Genomic DNA, 19,176 nt, shown 5'->3' on the forward strand with positions numbered 1-19,176 from the left:
CCTGTGATGGATTTGTGAACCGAGCGAGCATAATGTGTGTAAAACTCTTTGTAATCTTGGATAAAAAAGAAATATTGTTTCCATATAAATATTATAACACATAGATTGTCAAATACAAAAAAAAAAATAATCACGCAGATGAAATTGAATGCTAAATATGACATGCATATAACTGAGTAGTAGTAGTTAAAGGACAGACACTCGTGCATTGTCGCAAATATCATGGCATTGGGTGAAAGCTCTGATTTTCCTGCAAAGATATTAATCTCGGTCAAAGACCTTGATTAATATCTTCGCAGGAAAACCCTTGATTGCACCCAACGCCATGATATTTGCGATAACGCACTCGTATCGGGCCTTTAACTATTACTACTCAGTTATATGCATGCCATATTTATCATTGAATTTCATCTGCGTGATTATTTTTTTTGTATTTGACAATCTATGTGTCAGAATATTAATGTCAGTTCTTTTCATTTTTAGAAATATACTGATACCTGTAAATACTAAAATTCATGTCAAATATGTTATCTTTAAGAAGATTCAACTATGTGTTTGATTATTTGTTTTATGTAAGTTTTATTATTTGATCACGATTTGCCACTATTATTGTTTCTAACAACGCAATTGTTCCAGCGAGATTCAAATTTCCTGATTCACAGAACGGTGCATGGATACGACCGGAATACATGAATATAATTTTCTTTACTACTGAGACCCTAATTCCAGATCATGTTTTTCCTCATGTTTTGAGGTTTATGGTCTTTTTGAATGTTTAACATTTTAAGTACAATTAAGATCTAGTATAATGTGAATTTAGTTTGTAAAAATTGTTAATAGAGATGCCAAGCTCAGAGAGGTCAACAAACGCTAGAGGTGGACAGCTACTGCTCATGACCATCGATTTCCTTCATTATTTCTATTAAAATTTCATTGTCGAAATGATGATTAAGATCAATTAAAATATAAACTATAAAGTGTTTTTCTGTTTCGCACACACAGACACATTTTGAAAATTTCACTGTTTTTTTTCTAAATTTGATTTTCCTTTACCTGTTGCCCACCAAATAGAGTTATTTTAGCATATGTATAAGAAATCATACGAATATATTAAGAACTATTGTATTATATTTGTCAAATATTTACATTGACAAATATATGGTATACATCATCATGCGTATTGTTACCAATGCGTGTGTAACAGGCTCACCTGGTGTGGGTAGCTTTTATTTACACTGTTATGTGTTTTGGAGGCTCATATTAGTGCACATTTAACCATGGTGATTTAAGGGGCAACGTTTGTTCTTTTTATATAATCCTTGTCTTTTGTTTTTTCCCCAAGTTGTATTTCCATCGCTGTATAACTATTAAAAAACCAGTTAGCATATCTGATTGAGAAAGTTTTGATCTACTCGGCACTGACAGGAGAAAAGTTGCAACATTTTTGTTAAATAATTTCACTGTATTAAAAGTATACTTCTATGTTTTATTTCTGACAGGTATTTGCAGTGTAATGATCCAACAGACAAACGATAATATACTTAGTTATTGACGTTAAAGTATATCCCTTTATCTATGTTTGAACATACTTGCAAGAACTACCTTTTCTTGCATCATTTAATTTCAATTTACGTAGAGAGTGTTACGTGAGTGTCTTTTCATACTGAATTTATCAAACGAGTTGAATAAAATTATGTAATTCGAGTCTCTTTCGAGCATTTTATCAATCTTATTCAACGAGTTAATAAATTCAATGTGGAAAGACACAAATGTAACATTCTTTTCATTATACGTTAGCTTTTCCTGCTGAAACATCAAAATTTCTTATTTCTTCAAGTTTATTCCACAAACTTCTCATACTTAAAACGACATCACCGCCGACGCTTTATTACACTAACACAATACTTCAACGACGTCAAACGCTATAAATTAAATTTTCACTTTTTAAATTAAACCAATTACTGTTATATAATTAATATATACAAAATGTATATATTAGTGACAAGAATTAAAAGTAAGAGCATAGCAAACTATTCATGAAACAAAATTTTTTACCTTTCTTTGTCCTTTTAAATACGAAAATTTAAAGAGTTATATTTTTTTAAATGTCACCCAACGCAGCTAGAAACGTGACGTTAATAACATCGCGGAAGACGTTTGATAAATTACGTAGCTTTGTTTTAACCATAAATAAATAGCTATATATTTTAAGGATCGGTTACATAAAAGGAAGCAATTTATTTGAATAAAAATTCATAATGAAGTCATGATTGTCTTCCTCTCAACCATCACAAGATATTTGTAAATAGAGGTAAATCACTTGTTGTTGTCTAAATAATGTATAGCAATTAAATTGTATGTATGAAACCCATCTGACTGACAACCTCTTATTTATGGGAAGACATCTTTCTTCTGCCTGTTTAATTCTATTTCTTTTTCAGCTTTGAATTATGGTAAACATGTGAACACATATTCGAAATCATAAAGTTTTTGTGTGAAGCATGTACTGCGAAACTAGCAGACATGCCGATTATGTAAAGACGAAGTAATGATTGCTGGCTATAATTACGGCATTGATATTAAGAATGACTCTGAGTTCTACAACGTGGTCTCTTTGAATAAGAAAAAATATTACTGTTGTTTTCACTGGTGTTGTAAACTTCTTAATGGAACCGTTGTCTGCTACATAGTAAATGGAAAATTTGCAAGCAAACAAACACGAGGTAAAAAACTGCTGGTCTGATGATGGACGCATAATTGCACTGTTAAATAATGGGAAGAAAATCAGAGTGGATCTTCACACAGATCTGTCAAAATCACTGATAACTTAGTTGCTATACAGTATATAAGAAACAAACTTTAGAAAATATGCAGAGATAATTTAAAATGATATCCTATCTATTGTATGAATTTGCCTATTTCAGAACATTCCTAGTTAAACGACATGTTTGTAAACAAAAGCACGTGATTACATTTATTTATGTAAATCTAGGTCAGGTGGCATTGCTTTATAGCCCGGCTTATAAATTCTAAAATATGGCCGAACCTTGCACATTTTAGTAGAGACTTAAGATAATACATTTCTTAAAGAACAATACCTGAAGATAAATTCTGGATATGGAACACTCGAATCAGTCAACCATGACAGCCTGGGCAAACTGTTTTATGACGTCATCTTTAGAACTATTGAATTCGTAAAAATAATTTGATCATGTTCAGCAACGTTTAAAATTGTATCGCCCTTTTCGAAATTTCTAATAATCTGGTGACAAAACAATTGGGCTATGTAGAGCTTCTCAAAGTAACATTATTTTAAGAATTATCAAAGAAAGGTTACTTTTGGAATAATTTGCATGAACAGGGATAAGTTATCTAAAACGACGTATCACATTTCTTAAACTTTACATCCTGTTTTCAAACAATGACAAATTTTTAAAAAGATTGTGTTATAGATAAGAGGAAACATGTGTTCATAATAAAATTATATCGCTTTAGAATTCTTCCGACTATAAATGCCTTTTCGGGTCATTTTAAACTTGTCCACACATACGGGAGAGGTGCCTCATATTTTGCTCATTCTAAATGTTGTATATTTCTTTCTTGTGGATACGAATTAAACCTCGTATTTATGTAATAATCAATTCATACGTAAATCTTAATTTGAATTAAATACTTTTGCAGCGATATATTACTTGATATAACATAATGAAGAACAATGTAGAGTGGTTAATTTCATAACTATTTCGCAATAGAGATATGCTAAGGGATGGCATATAAAATACTAAGAAAAGCAGACCCTTTCTAATTGTTAAAAAGCAAGAAACGTATATAAAACTGAAAGAAGAAATATTCCTTTAAAGAATATTTGTAGGGATATGTCAGAGAGATTGTATTTGTACCGCGATGTTGCATAGAGCTGTAAACTGTATGACAACATGCACGTACCAAATCTCCTAGCCTCATACTTAGACTTTTTCAAATACCTTTTAAATTACTACATGCACATATTTCAATTCATTTAGAAAAGTATATTGTTAGTAAAATTTCAAAATTACAGCTAACTGAAACATGCAATATCAAATACTTTTATTCACATCAATGCCTCAATTTTGCAACCCATTTAAAAGCGGCTCAATAAAGAACTTAATATATTTAAGTATCTAGCTCATATTTTACTGTTTATTGTAGTCATTTTAAACATTTGTTTAGAATTCCATTTTTAAAAGTGGCATGTGAGATAATGTTTTGACACGAACTAATGCAAGTTGATCCCTATAAGGTAAAATATCCGGAAAGAAGGTAGGTTGTGTGTGTGTGGCACCGGGGGGGGGGGGGAGGCGGGGTAAGAGAGCGGGGTTCTCATCCGAATATACTTTTTAACTGATGAATAAAACTGAACATTTGCGCATGTTTGAAACAATTTCCTTACTAAATTTCATTTTTGGGTAGTTTTTACCTGTCAGAGATACATTAGTCTATTATATAAATTAATGAGAAAAAAATGTATGATTGCCTTATAGTGTGGCGACTTTGATCTAACATATTTATATCAAACTGCATTTTACCAGTGAGATGATACACTGTGCTAGTCTGTCGTATGACTGTAGACAAAATATTTATAAATGTACTTTTACATATGTTTCTAAGTCAACAAAGTACATTACAATTTGGACAGGCTACCTCATTAGTATATGTTAAAATTGCTTCTGCATCATAAACGATAAACCTATGTACCATTACTATGACTTTACGTAAAGGTAGAACAACTGCGGTATGGTAAATGTGTACGTTACCGGATGTGACCAATGGGGAAAACTGCATTGTGACACCGCATTAATTACCGCCTCGTGTAAGCTAAACACGTCCATATGTTTCATACCCAAACGTGAACCACTAAACCACAGTCTATTTCTTAATGAAAGGGAGTGTTAGCATGGTAAGATGAACATAAGCTTTTTTACACAACTTAGTACTCTTAAACGATTGCATTTGATGAAATGAAATGAAATAAATAGTTCTACAGAAGTTAATTGGCTTTCCAAAACGGGGCTACAAATATCAGAACGTTTGGATGTACGATTGCTTACTACGTCGCGTCTTCATTCTTTTGTGATTACGCTACTCTTTAGTCATAAGACACTTTCATGATAATGCATGCTAGTATAAATATATGCTGTAAGTTGAAAAGTTTATCTATAAAAACAGTTAAAGTAATGCAAAACTGAATCAGTGTAAACAATGTTAAAGAAAGACAAATAAAAAATGTGCTTATATGATATAAATAGCAAATTAGCAGTTTCCATTTTGGTATGTACTACATTGATGCGTTCGAAATACACACATTTAAAACACGAATATATTTAGCTGATTTTTATTTTACACTATGGCCATAGTCATTTAGGATGATAGGTCAATAACAACTCTGTTAGATTTTTTCATGCTTTGTGTGAATAAATTATGTTTTAATGTCAATTTTCTTTCAATCTAAAACATTCATTTGTCAGATATAAATATAGTTTGGTTAACATAAGAAATAAATCGCGACTTAGTACTGTTCACTTGAGTCTATCTACGTTAGTTTGCAAAAATATAAAGAATGATACACAAATCATGCCGTTACAAAGAGTAAAACAGCTTTGTTAGATTTATAGAAACATTTCACTTAAAATATCACACCCATGTCTTTATATAAATCACGCTCTTAAAAATATCGCATTTTAATTAGATATATTAAAAACATTTTGGTTCAATTCCTGCGCATCTGAGCTCTGAACTGTGATAAATCAGGTGAAAAACGACTCGACGGCCTTCTTTATTTTTATCCTTACATGGTCATTGAAATTTCATGATAAAAATTTCTGGGCTTCATTTATCCAAGTAGTAATAAACCGGACGTCGTGTCACCATTTGATGTCAAAATGGACTTCATAATGCTGTCTTACCGGACCCGCGTGTCCACCGTTGTTTATCGCAGATTCTAACACAACCGAATTCATTTTCCTAGCTGATTATTGTGTATTTTTATATATCAATACATTTTCCTGACGTCACAATTATTAACGTCAGTCGCACAGGAAAAGAAATCAACACAAAATAGAAAATAGGCAAATACTAGCATTTGATGGATGTCGTCAAGGATGTACTCTAAATGCCTTCGTAACGTGTTAGAATCGAAATAACATATCAGATTTAGTGATTTGCTCTTCATTGTTTGTCATCTGATGCGTATTTTTATATCACTCGAGCTGCGCCCACGTGATATTAATCCTCATTTCTTAAATATACAGAGATTGACTACTTTCTTCTTTGTTTTACTGCAACCAAATCTAGCTATGTCAGAATGTGCAATTTATTTAATGGTAAATCGCCATGAATTATTCCACTCAATTATTCTTTATGAGACCACGAACCTTTTAATCTAAATACATTAGTGCCTGGATACTTGTAACTGACCAATATTATAACACATAAATCACGGTAATGCGACAAATATGCACAATCTATTTCCATTTACCGATTACCTCCCTTTTAATTGCGTTAACTGGTTTTTTCCCCAGGAAAATGATATGTTCGATCGCGGATAATGTCACAAAAGTGTAATAAGTGTTGTTTTAAGGGTTTTGTATTGAAAAATGAGTATTATATTACAAACATTTTACGGTAATTTTGATAAAAAGGAAGGACCGGTAGCTGTTTATAAACCACAATGAATATTTTTGTCTTTTTCTGAAATATATGATTTATTTACATTATTTCAAATTTGCATTCCTATAAAGATAAATTATATAACAATCTGTCAGGATTCATTAAAAAATATAACTACTAAGAGCATTTTTATCAAAATAATGGAAGTCGTTGCGCATGAATAAACTTTGAAGTAAACCTGCTTTTGATACTATAAATAGGAAGATATTAGCACAAAACACTTAAATCCAAAAAATCTTAAAGTTTTATTAAAAAATGAGCAAAATATGACGATTTAAAAAGAAATTTGCTGAAAATATCCTTTATATGAGTTGTCTGCCCCTGACAAGAGAAGGTGCGAAAAGTCAGTGTTCCATATACAGATTTCTATTTGACATAACCTTCAATCATTTTATGTTCATGGCTTGTCTCTACTAAAAAGTGCAAGATCGAATGACTTACAAGCCGGGCTGTTATAAGTCTTTTTTAATTGGCTGACGCCGGAAACCCCAGTGACGTAGTTAAGTTGGAGGTCATGAGATTAACCTGTTAAATTTTGATTGGTTAAAAATGATTTTACATAGTTTTTGATACAATCTTAAGCGGCCATGTCCATGTGACATTATATACATAAGCGGCCAAAAAACAGGAAGTGAAACTTGTAAACAATTTTTTAAGTCGCAACTTTTATAATAGATATAATTGATCGCAGGTAAATTTCCATTGTATATCACTATATTGTCTGAATATATAATAAATTTACATAGAAACAGTGACAGTGACAGTGATCACTATGAATTGTTTTTTGGAAAATGTTTACTTTAAATTATCAAAATTTATGACTAACAGTCGCTACAAGTAACGACGAATTCTGTACTATGTTTTTCTGGCAAGTGTCAATCCTAGGCACCTATAAATGTTTCGTCTCTGATTGTACAGTTAGCCCGGCTTGTAAGTCATTCGATCTTGCATTTTTTAGTAGAGACAAGCCATGAACATAAAATGATTGAAGGTTATGTCAAATAGAAATCTGTATATGGAACACTGACTTTTCGCACCTTCTCTTGTCAGGGGCAGACAACTCATATAAAGGATATTTTCAGCAAATTTCTTTTTAAATCGTCATATTTTGCTCATTTTTTAATAAAACTTTAAGATTTTTTGGATTTAAGTGTTTTGTGCTAATATCTTTCTATTTATAGTATCAAAAGCAGGTTTACTCTAAAGTTTATTCATTTTTAATGAATCCTGACAGATTGTTATATAATTTATCTTTATAGGAATGCAAATTTGAAATAATGTAAATAAATCATATATTTCAGAAAAAGACAAAAATATTCATTGTGGTTTATAAACAGCTACCGGTCCTTCCTTTTTATCAAAATTACCGTAAAATGTTTGTAATATAATACTCATTTTTCAATACAAAACCCTTAAAACAACACTTATTACACTTTTGTGACATTATCCGCGATCGAACATATCATTTTCCTGGGGAAAAAAACAGTTAACGCAATTAAAAGGGAGGTAATCGGTAAATGGAAATAGATTGTGCATATTTGTCGCATTACCGTGATTTATGTGTTATAATATTGGTCAGTTACAAGTATCCAGGCACTAATGTATTTAGATTAAAAGGTTCGTGGTCTCATAAAGAATAATTGAGTGGAATAATTCATGGCGATTTACCATTAAATAAATTGCACATTCTGACATAGCTAGATTTGGTTGCAGTAAAACAAAGAAGAAAGTAGTCAATCTCTGTATATTTAAGAAATGAGGATTAATATCACGTGGGCACAGCTCGAGTGATATAAAAATACGCATCAGATGACAAACAATGAAGAGCAAATCACTAAATCTGATATGTTATTTCGATTCTAACACGTTACGAAGGCATTTAGAGTACATCCTTGACGACATCCATCAAATGCTAGTATTTGCCTATTTTCTATTTTGTGTTGATTTCTTTTCCTGTGCGACTGACGTTAATAATTGTGACGTCAGGAAAATGTATTGATATATAAAAATACACAATAATCAGCTAGGAAAATGAATTCGGTTGTGTTAGAATCTGCGATAAACAACGGTTGACACGCGGGTCCGGTAAGACAGCATTATGAAGTCCATTTTGATATCAAATGGTGACACGACGTCCGGTTTATTACTACTTGGATAAATGAAGCCCAGAAATTTTTATCATGAAATTTCAATGACCATGTAAGGATAAAAATAAAGAAGGCCGTCGAGTCGTTTTTCACCTGATTTATCACAGTTCAGAGCTCAGATGCGCAGGAATTGAACCAAAATGTTTTTGATATATCTAATTAAAATGCGATATTTTTAAGAGCGTGATTTATATAAAGACATGGGTGTGATATTTTAAGTGAAATGTTTCTATAAATCTAACAAAGCTGTTATACTCTTTGTAACGGCATGATTTGTGTATCATTCTTTATATTTTTGCAAACTAACGTAGATAGACTCAAGTGAACAGTACTAAGTCGCGATTTATTTCTTATGTTAACCAAACTATATTTATATCTGACAAATGAATGTTTTAGATTGAAAGAAAATTGACATTAAAACATAATTTATTCACACAAAGCATGAAAAAATCTAACAGAGTTGTTATTGACCTATCATCCTAAATGACTATGGCCATAGTGTAAAATAAAAATCGGCTAAATATATTCGTGTTTTAAATGTGTGTATTTCGAACGCATCAATGCAGAAGCAATTTTAACATATACTAATGAGGTAGCCTGTCCAAATTGTAATGTACTTTGTTGACTTAGAAACATATGTAAAAGTACATTTATAAATATTTTGTCTACAGTCATACGACAGACTAGCACAGTGTATCATCTCACTGGTAAAATGCAGTTTGATATAAATATGTTAGATCAAAGTCGCCACACTATAAGGCAATCATACATTTTTTTCTCATTAATTTATATAATAGACTAACGTATCTCTGACAGGTAAAAACTACCCAAAAATGAAATTTAGTAAGGAAATTGTTTCAAACATGCGCAAATGTTCAGTTTTATTCATCAGTTAAAAAGTATATTCGGATGAGAACCCCGCTCTCTTACCCCCCCCCCCCCCCCCCCCCCCCCGGCGCCACACACACACAACCTACCTTCTTTCCGGATATTTTACCTTATAGGGATCAACTTGCATTAGTTCGTGTCAAAACATTATCTCACATGCCACTTTTAAAAATGGAATTCTAAACAAATGTTTAAAATGACTACAATAAACAGTAAAATATGAGCTAGATACTTAAATATATTAAGTTCTTTATTGAGCCGCTTTTAAATGGGTTGCAAAATTGAGGCATTGATGTGAATAAAAGTATTTGATATTGCATGTTTCAGTTAGCTGTAATTTTGAAATTTTACTAACAATATACTTTTCTAAATGAATTGAAATATGTGCATGTAGTAATTTAAAAGGTATTTGAAAAAGTCTAAGTATGAGGCTAGGAGATTTGGTACGTGCATGTTGTCATACAGTTTACAGCTCTATGCAACATCGCGGTACAAATACAATCTCTCTGACATATCCCTACAAATATTCTTTAAAGGAATATTTCTTCTTTCAGTTTTATATACGTTTCTTGCTTTTTAACAATTAGAAAGGGTCTGCTTTTCTTAGTATTTTATATGCCATCCCTTAGCCTATCTCTATTGCGAAATAGTTATGAAATTAACCACTCTACATTGTTCTTCATTATGTTATATCAAGTAATATATCGCTGCAAAAGTATGATATTAATTCAAATTAAGATTTACGTATGAATTGATTATTACATAAATACGAGGTTTATTCGTATCCACAAGAAAGAAATATACAACATTTAGAATGAGCAAAATATGAGGCACCTCTCCCGTATGTGTGGACAAGTTTAAAATGACCCGAAAAGGCATTTATAGTCGGAAGAATTCTAAAGCGATATAATTTTATTATGAACACATGTTTCCTCTTATCTATAACACAATCTTTTTAAAAATTTGTCATTGTTTGAAAACAGGATGTAAAGTTTAAGAAATGTGATACGTCGTTTTAGATAACTTATCCCTGTTCATGCAAATTATTCCAAAAGTAACCTTTCTTTGATAATTCTTAAAATAATGTTACTTTGAGAAGCTCTACATAGCCCAATTGTTTTGTCACCAGATTATTAGAAATTTCGAAAAGGGCGATACAATTTTAAACGTTGCTGAACATGATCAAATTATTTTTACGAATTCAATAGTTCTAAAGATGACGTCATAAAACAGTTTGCCCAGGCTGTCATGGTTGACTGATTCGAGTGTTCCATATCCAGAATTTATCTTCAGGTATTGTTCTTTAAGAAATGTATTATCTTAAGTCTCTACTAAAATGTGCAAGGTTCGGCCATATTTTAGAATTTATAAGCCGGGCTAAGTTAGGTTGATAAACTTTTGCCGCTGTTAACTTAGATTCCTCGGACAGAAACGTGAGACATTTCTTGTATATCATTATATTGTCTGAATATATAATAAATTTACATATAGAAACAGTGACAGTGATCACTAGGAATTGTGTTTTTGAAAGTGTTTACTATATCAAAGTTTATGACTAACAGTCGCTACATGTAACGACGAATTCTGTACTATGTTTTCTGGCAAATGTCAATCACAGGCACCTATAAATGTTTCCTCTCTGATTGTACAGTTAGGTGGATAAACTTTTGCCGCTTCGGACAGAAACGCGAGACATTTGATATATAGAAATAAATGATGCTGTTATAGGGAAATAAATTTTTGCTTACTCTATGTATTGCCAATTCGTAATCACATGTCACTTTAGAGGTTTAAACGTGTACTTTTATAACAGAAAATTAGCTTGTTGATAGACACTTATTTGCCGTTTAATTATTTTTTTTATATGAAGGTGGTCTAAATATAGAATGATTTATATATTACGTGACAGTATATGTGCCTGTTAAGTGTTATCCTGATTGTTCAAGGAGGTTAATATATGCTTCTGCTGCCGTAGCAGGATATATTATACTTCATATAGAAAAAAATATTGATTACGTACTTTACATATAATCATATGTCACAGGTCGTTTTTGGACATGTCTGTTTTGTATCTGTTGTTTTTGTAACTTCATATTTAAATACAAGTCTTATTAAATTAAAATATTTATTAAATTCGCAGGTACAGATCTTTAACGGTAGATACTGTATATATGCACATGTAAAACGATAAACTTGTTGACAAGTTCTAGGTTAGTAAATTTAACTGAGACTAAGTTTCTAAATTTAGCGATGGACCTGGACTTTTATTTTTCTTTCTTTTTTTTTTTTAAAGAGAATAATTTCTTCAATACTAAGAGAGTATTAACAGCTTTCAGTTTTGACAAAACATTGATGCTTATACTTTTTTTTGTTTGAACGATTGCGCAGTCTCTATGGAGTTACGAATCCTTGTCCTACACTGTTTGACTCACAGTACTTCGTGTGGGTTGTGTCAGTTACTTACTTTAATTACTTAGGCGACAATGCCTGAATGTCTGACCTTTGTTTCTATGAATGTACAAGGTCTAGAAGATGGTAGGAAAAGAAAAGATGTGTTAAATTATCTGAAAGGGAAGAAATTCAATATGTACTTTTTACAAAAAACACACTTTACTGATAAAGAGATAAATTTTATTGGTAGCCAGTGGGGTTTTGAGTGTTATTTTAGCAACTTTAGTAGCCAGTCAAGAGGGGTAGCAATTTTTATTAATAACAATTTTGAATTTAAATTCAAAAGTTTAGAAAAAGATGAAAATGGGAATTTACTTATTTTAAATGCTCTTATTGAAAATGTTGATTTTACAGTTTTATGCCTATATGGTCCAAATAGAGATGAACCTGCCCTTTTTTTTACATCATAACGAGATAAACTATCAAAAATTGAAAACAACTGTTTAATAGTAGGAGACTATAACATGGTTCTTGATCCTGACATGGATTGCTACAATTATTTGAATATTAATAACCCTAAGTCACGTGATGTTGTTTTTACAAATGTTACATAAATTCGACTTGATTGACTTTTGGAGAGAACAGAATATGGAAAAAAAACAATACACATAGTTTAAGAAAGATCCAATAAAGAAAGCAAGACTTGATTTTTTCCTGATTTCAAGTAACTTATATACAGATCTAAAAGAAGCTACAATCGAACCTGGGTACAGCACTGACCATTCTTTAATATATATAAGTAATGAATTAGGTAAATTTGAAAAAGGCCGATCATATTGGAAATTTAATAACTCTCTTCTGTCAGATAAACAATATGTAGAGCAAATAAAAAATGTCATCAAACAGGTAAAAACGCAATATGCTGTAAATCTGATAGAAAACGAAAGTAATGAAAATCTAGAATTTAGTATAAATGATAAATTATTTTTGAAACTTTTCTAATGGAAATCAGAGGTAAAACCATTTCTTATTCCTCATATAAAAAGAAACAAGAAGACAAAAGACAATTAAATTTAGAAAAAGATATTAAGTTTCTTGAAGGGCAAGAACCCATTGACTACAATCTGTTAGAAAGGAAGAAAAATGATTTAGGGGAACTAAGAGTCAAAAAAAAATGCAAGGAGTTTTTATAAGATCAAGGGCCAAATGGGTATCTGAAGGGGGAAAAACAACTTATTATTTCTGTAACTTGGAAAATAGGAATTATACTTCGAAAATAATGAACTCACTCTATTCAAAATACGGAACTCTGCTTAGGAATCAAAAAGAAATCATAAGTGAAGTAGAAAATCATTATAAAAAATTATACTCTCATAAACAGAAAATATAGAATTAGAGAATACTCTAAATGTTGTAGGCATACCTAAACTTAATGAAGAAGAAAAAGAATCATTAGAAGGGCATTTGAGTTATGGTGAGATGTTGGCAAGTCTAAAAAAATGTCCAATAACTCATCACCTGGTAGTAATGGTTTTACAACAGAATTCTTTAAGTTTTTCTGGATAGATATTGGTCATTTTCTTGTTAGGTCAGTTAACCATGCTTTTGGTACAGGTGAACTATCAGTCACTTTAAAACAAGGGGTCATTACTTGTATTCCATAAGGAAATAAAGACAAACAATACATAAAAAATGGCGCCCAATATCACTATTAAATGTATCGTGATAAATTGCATCCGCAAGTATTGCCCAACGTTTAAAATTAGTGAGCAATGTTGCATTTTCCATTACTGCTCATGAACAGACTCAATCAAACCGAGTCTGCAATTTTCACTGTTTGCATTGTTCTCGGTGCTTCCGAGGGATCTACTTTTCAGATTATATTTACATAAATTGATTCGTGAAGACCAGACAGGCTTTTTACCAGGCAGGTATATAGGAGACAACATAAGGTTAATCTATGACATAATGTACTTTACAGAAAAAAATAATATACCTGACATGCTTTTACTACTGGATTTTGCTACTGCTTTTGACTCTCTGTCATGGTCATTCATGTATAAAACTCTAAAATTATTTAATTTTGGTGAAAATTTCATCAAGTGGGTTAAGCTTTTCTACAATGATATTCAATCCTGTGTAATTATAAACGGTCATCTCTCAGATTGGTTCCATATTCACCGTGGATGTCGTCAGGGGGACCCGCTGTCCCCTTATATTTTTATACTCTGTACTGAAGTTCTTTCAATTATGCTAAAACAAAACCCAAGAATAAATGGCATTAATCTCAATAATTCTGAATTTCTACTGTCACAATATGCAGATGACACAACTGTACTATTAGATGGAAGTGAAGCATCTCTCAGAAACACAATGCTAACATTAAACTCCTATGCCAAAATATCTGGATTATGTATTAATGTAGAAAAAAACAAAAGCTGTTTGGATAGGAGCAATGAACAATAGTCATTTAAGGTTATGTACTGATCTGGGTCTACATTGGGAACAAGAACAATTTAAATCACTGGGTGTAACCTTTACACTAAATCTGAATAATATTGTTAACTACTATTCAAAAATAGAGGAAATTAAAAACTTATTAACACAATGGTCTAAAAGAATGATCACACGAATAGGCAAGAATATAGTTATTAAGACGTTAGCTATGTCAAAATTGAATCACCTAATATTAAGTTTACCAAACCCAAACATAGAAATAACTAAATCAATACAAAACCTATTTTATAAGTTTCTGTGGAATTCTGGACCTGATAAGATAAAGAGAACAGTCATAACACAATCTTATGATTATGGCGGCATTAGAGTGGTGAACTTAGAAACCTTTATGACATCTCTTAAAATTACATGGCTTAGAAAGTACCTGACCTATAATACTAAATACTTTAACTTTATCACACAGATATATCCATTTCTTAATACATTCCACAGTTTTGGTGCTGACTTTTTAAAAAACAAACTACATAATGTGAAAAATCATTTTTGGAAAGATGTTTTCCTGGGATATATAAAACTCAGCATGCAATATCCAAAATCATGGAAAGATTTCTGTGTTTTACCAGTTTGGCATAATAGTATGTTTAAAATAATTAATATTTTTCGAGATTCTTTAAAAAGGGAGTAAAATTTGTGAATGACTTCCTGGACAGAAATGGAAATCTGTTATCGTTTAACAGTTTTATAAATTTATATAGTATTCAAACTAACTTTCTTCAGTACCAAAGTATAGTTGAATCTATTAGGGAATTTTTAGATAAATTAAGATTTCCTCATTATTATTTATCATACCAGATTTATATAGCGCCCTTTTCATGATAAACACGTTCAAAGGCGCTGTCAAAGAGCAAAATCCTTTGCAACCTTTACCAATAAAAATCATTCAGAGAGCAAATAAAGGTTGTAGGTGTATTTATGACTTTTTGTCAAACTTTCGTAAGTTACCAGATTCAAGTAGAAATGGAGAGACAAATCAAATTTAAATGCTGATTTCAACTGGAAATTTATACACAAATGTCCATTTGCAATAACAAAGGACCCAAAACTTCAGTGGTTTCAGTTCAAAATAAATCACAGAATTATTGGCACAAACTATTTATTAAAAATATGAGGAAAAGAAATGATAATCTCTGTACTCTATGTCACAATCACTCAGAAACCATAGAGCATCTATTTGCAGATTGCCAAATTTCACTAACATTTTGGGAAGAAGTTAAAAGATGGATTAAAAAAATGTCCTAATGCAGATATTGAATGGTCAATATCAGATATTTTATTAGGTAATTCAAATTTCAGTGCAGCTACTCTATTATTAATCTTGCTTGGAAAATACACTATTTATCAAAGTAAATTTAAGGAGGCGGTTCCTACCTTACAGATGTTTATTAATAGTTTAAGAATACATTTGAAAACTGAGAAGTATGTCGCTAAAAAACCCCAAAACATGAATAGCTTTGATAGAAAATGGAATAGTTTTAGGATTCTACTTGTAGATGGTGAAGTGTAACACGTGGGTCTGGGGCTTCATAGTGACTGCGCCTGTTGTCTTTCTTTTTCCTTTGTTCTGTTTTTATTTCTCAGTAAAAAATTAACTTAGGTCTGAATTACATGCTATCTATGGAGCATTATTAGCTTTTCATTAATAGATATTTTTACTGACTCTTTTCCATTCTGACCTTGTACTTTTTAAACTACATTTTTTCCCTTTTTTCCCCCATATAACTTGTTGAATAAGTTATTTTAGAGAAGATATGCAACTCTGCAATCTCCACACAAAAGTATCTGTTAGAGTTTCCTCCCCTAGATCAATACCATGTTAATGATAAAAAAAACCTTGCCAAGGTAACTATGTATGCTTATTAAGCCGCTAATTTATTGTGTGTAATTGGATTTCTGGAACCTACTGGTCAACTTGTCCTTGTCATTTTCGTACTTGTTTCTTTTTCTTTCGAGCAAGGATAACAAATTATAATACAACTGTTAACGATATTAATATAGACCCAAACATTGCAAGTTAAGTTTATTTACTGATAAGTTACTCAAACAGCATTTGAAAAACTATCTGATCATGTGCACGGTCTTTTTTCACTGTTAATATATTACTAGTCTTTCCTTTTAAGAATAGTCTCCATCCGGAACACAACATGTATTACTTGATGATATTGAACAATGTATATCATTATTTGCATAGTCATGTACATTTATGCACTTTCAAACAATTCTGGTTTATGTAGGTAGATTTATTTCTTTATTTGCATAGACATGTACATTTATGCATTTTCAAAAAATCTGGTTTATGCATGTAGATATATTTCTCCAACTACGCTTGATATTATATATGTAAATATCTCTTCTGGCTCACAAAATCACAGATCCGAAATGAATAGAAACGTCCCAAAAGCACAGCCTCTTCAGAAATAAATAACATTAAAAAATGATTTGTGAATAAATAATATATAAAAATAAAATGTTTTGCTTAAGTGGCAAATATAGACGAAGAGGACAAAACAAAAAATCACAGTGTAACAATGTCTTGAAATGGCCAGTAAGTATACAGGACTTCTGAAATTAAACTGGCCAATATAGTACAAAACCTCATTGTAAATTACTACCTTGTTTCGAAGTTTTAAACCATGATAAATGAAATTTACCCCCAGCAAAGTGTAAAATATTACCGCTGAAAACTTAATGTTGTAAATGAAAGCAGAGAGACAATAAGTGGTGAATGGGACCTTTTAATGTAGTAAGTAGCAGGGATGTGCCTAATTATTTTCAGAAATAATTAATTAATTCCAATTACATTGAGAAAATGGCTAATTAAATTAGATTAAATTACAAGCCATTTTCAAAAAGTAATTAATTAATTACAATTATTTTGCCAAAAGTAATTAATTATAATTAATTATTTTATCTTTAACAATTCAGTCATTTGCAAAACAATTTTTATTATTCAACATAATTATTTACAATTCAAAGCTTTTTTGACAAAATGTGCATAAAAGCAGCAAATCAAATCATTTACTTAATACATGCATGTTAATATCAGCAAATGTCAGCAAGAAAACATATTGAAATTCAGTCATTCAGTTCGTATCAGCAAATGTACACATTGACATTCATATGAGACAGTATCCTGCAACTCACAAAGGTTTATTGCACTTTAAGAACATGAGTGCCTCAAAATTTTGTCTGTAAGCCTGGACCTGTCTGGGCGGAATTTGCGCTATGTGTAATACCACGACAGAATGACAAGTTTCAATATCAGTTTTTCTGTACATTCCTAATTATTAGGTTTAGTGACTAAAATGTTCACCCAGTGATCACACTTAACAGAACTGACTAGGGATTAACACCTCGAACACCCGATTGTTGATACAACAATACCTGTCAGCTATTTACTGTTACTGTGAAAATTTCACACGCCCATTGATCAGTAAAAAAGCCAAAGTAATTGAAAGTAATTAGATTTAATTGACAATTACAACCCAAATCTAAGTCAGTAATTAATTAATTTCAATTACTTTAATTTAGTTTGTGCTTAATTATTCATTATTTTCAATTACATCAAAATTTGTAATTAATTATAATTAATCAAATTACAATTATAATTAGGCACATCCCTGGTAAGTAGTCAGTAAAGTGTGTGTTTTAAAAAAAGATCATTTCTAATTAATAAGCATTTGAATTGTATATTATATATCAAATATCTGGGATGTAATGTTTTATTCTTACATGCTTCCGAATGTCTGAAATAACAATCAGCTTGTGTATTGTTAACGGTTATCTCAGATATACGTCATAATGCGCATGAATAATTCACGATTATCTAAAAAACAATCATGAATTGTATCTTTCATTATACATCTTTCTATCCTACCTATATTCATACTTCTAAGTACTATTTGGTCTTGCATGAACGCTTAAAATAATGTTTCGTTTTCTTTAAGCCATTAGTTCTTGAAAACATGTATATTATAATTGAGTACGATCACAGTGCTTCGCCTCAAAATTAATATAAACATTTTTGAAATTAAGAAATTGTTCCATTATTTAGTAAGTCCAAATAAAAAGTACATGTAAAAAGAAGCAGATAGTTCAATGCACAATTTAGAATGTCAGTATACAGTCAATGAAATCTGCAGGAAAGCATTCGTCACATAATAAAACAGATCAAAGAAGGAATTTAGTTCTATATAATCACTCAATATTAAAGTAAATATTATTTGTTTATGATTAAAATACAATTTGATGTATATCTGACGAATGACCCTCAATAGTTGTACTAAAAGTTTTGTTTGTACGTTTGTAGTAATTTATGTACAAATTCGACCTCAGTAGCTGCAAACTCAATATTATTTGTTTGAACTGATTACAGAATCGAACATATATTTACATTATAAAGTTCAATTAATATCTTTCTGATTACTTTTAATCTTTTCACTTAGCTTTACCTCTTGTAAATATAGCTCATTCTCGCCCTCTGAAAGATCAGGTACAGCACAATTTTTCCATTTCTTGGTCCCGTCCTAGA

The sequence above is a fragment of the Mercenaria mercenaria genome, chromosome 17, assembly GCF_021730395.1.
Source record: "Mercenaria mercenaria strain notata chromosome 17, MADL_Memer_1, whole genome shotgun sequence".
NCBI lineage: Eukaryota > Metazoa > Mollusca > Bivalvia > Venerida > Veneridae > Mercenaria > Mercenaria mercenaria.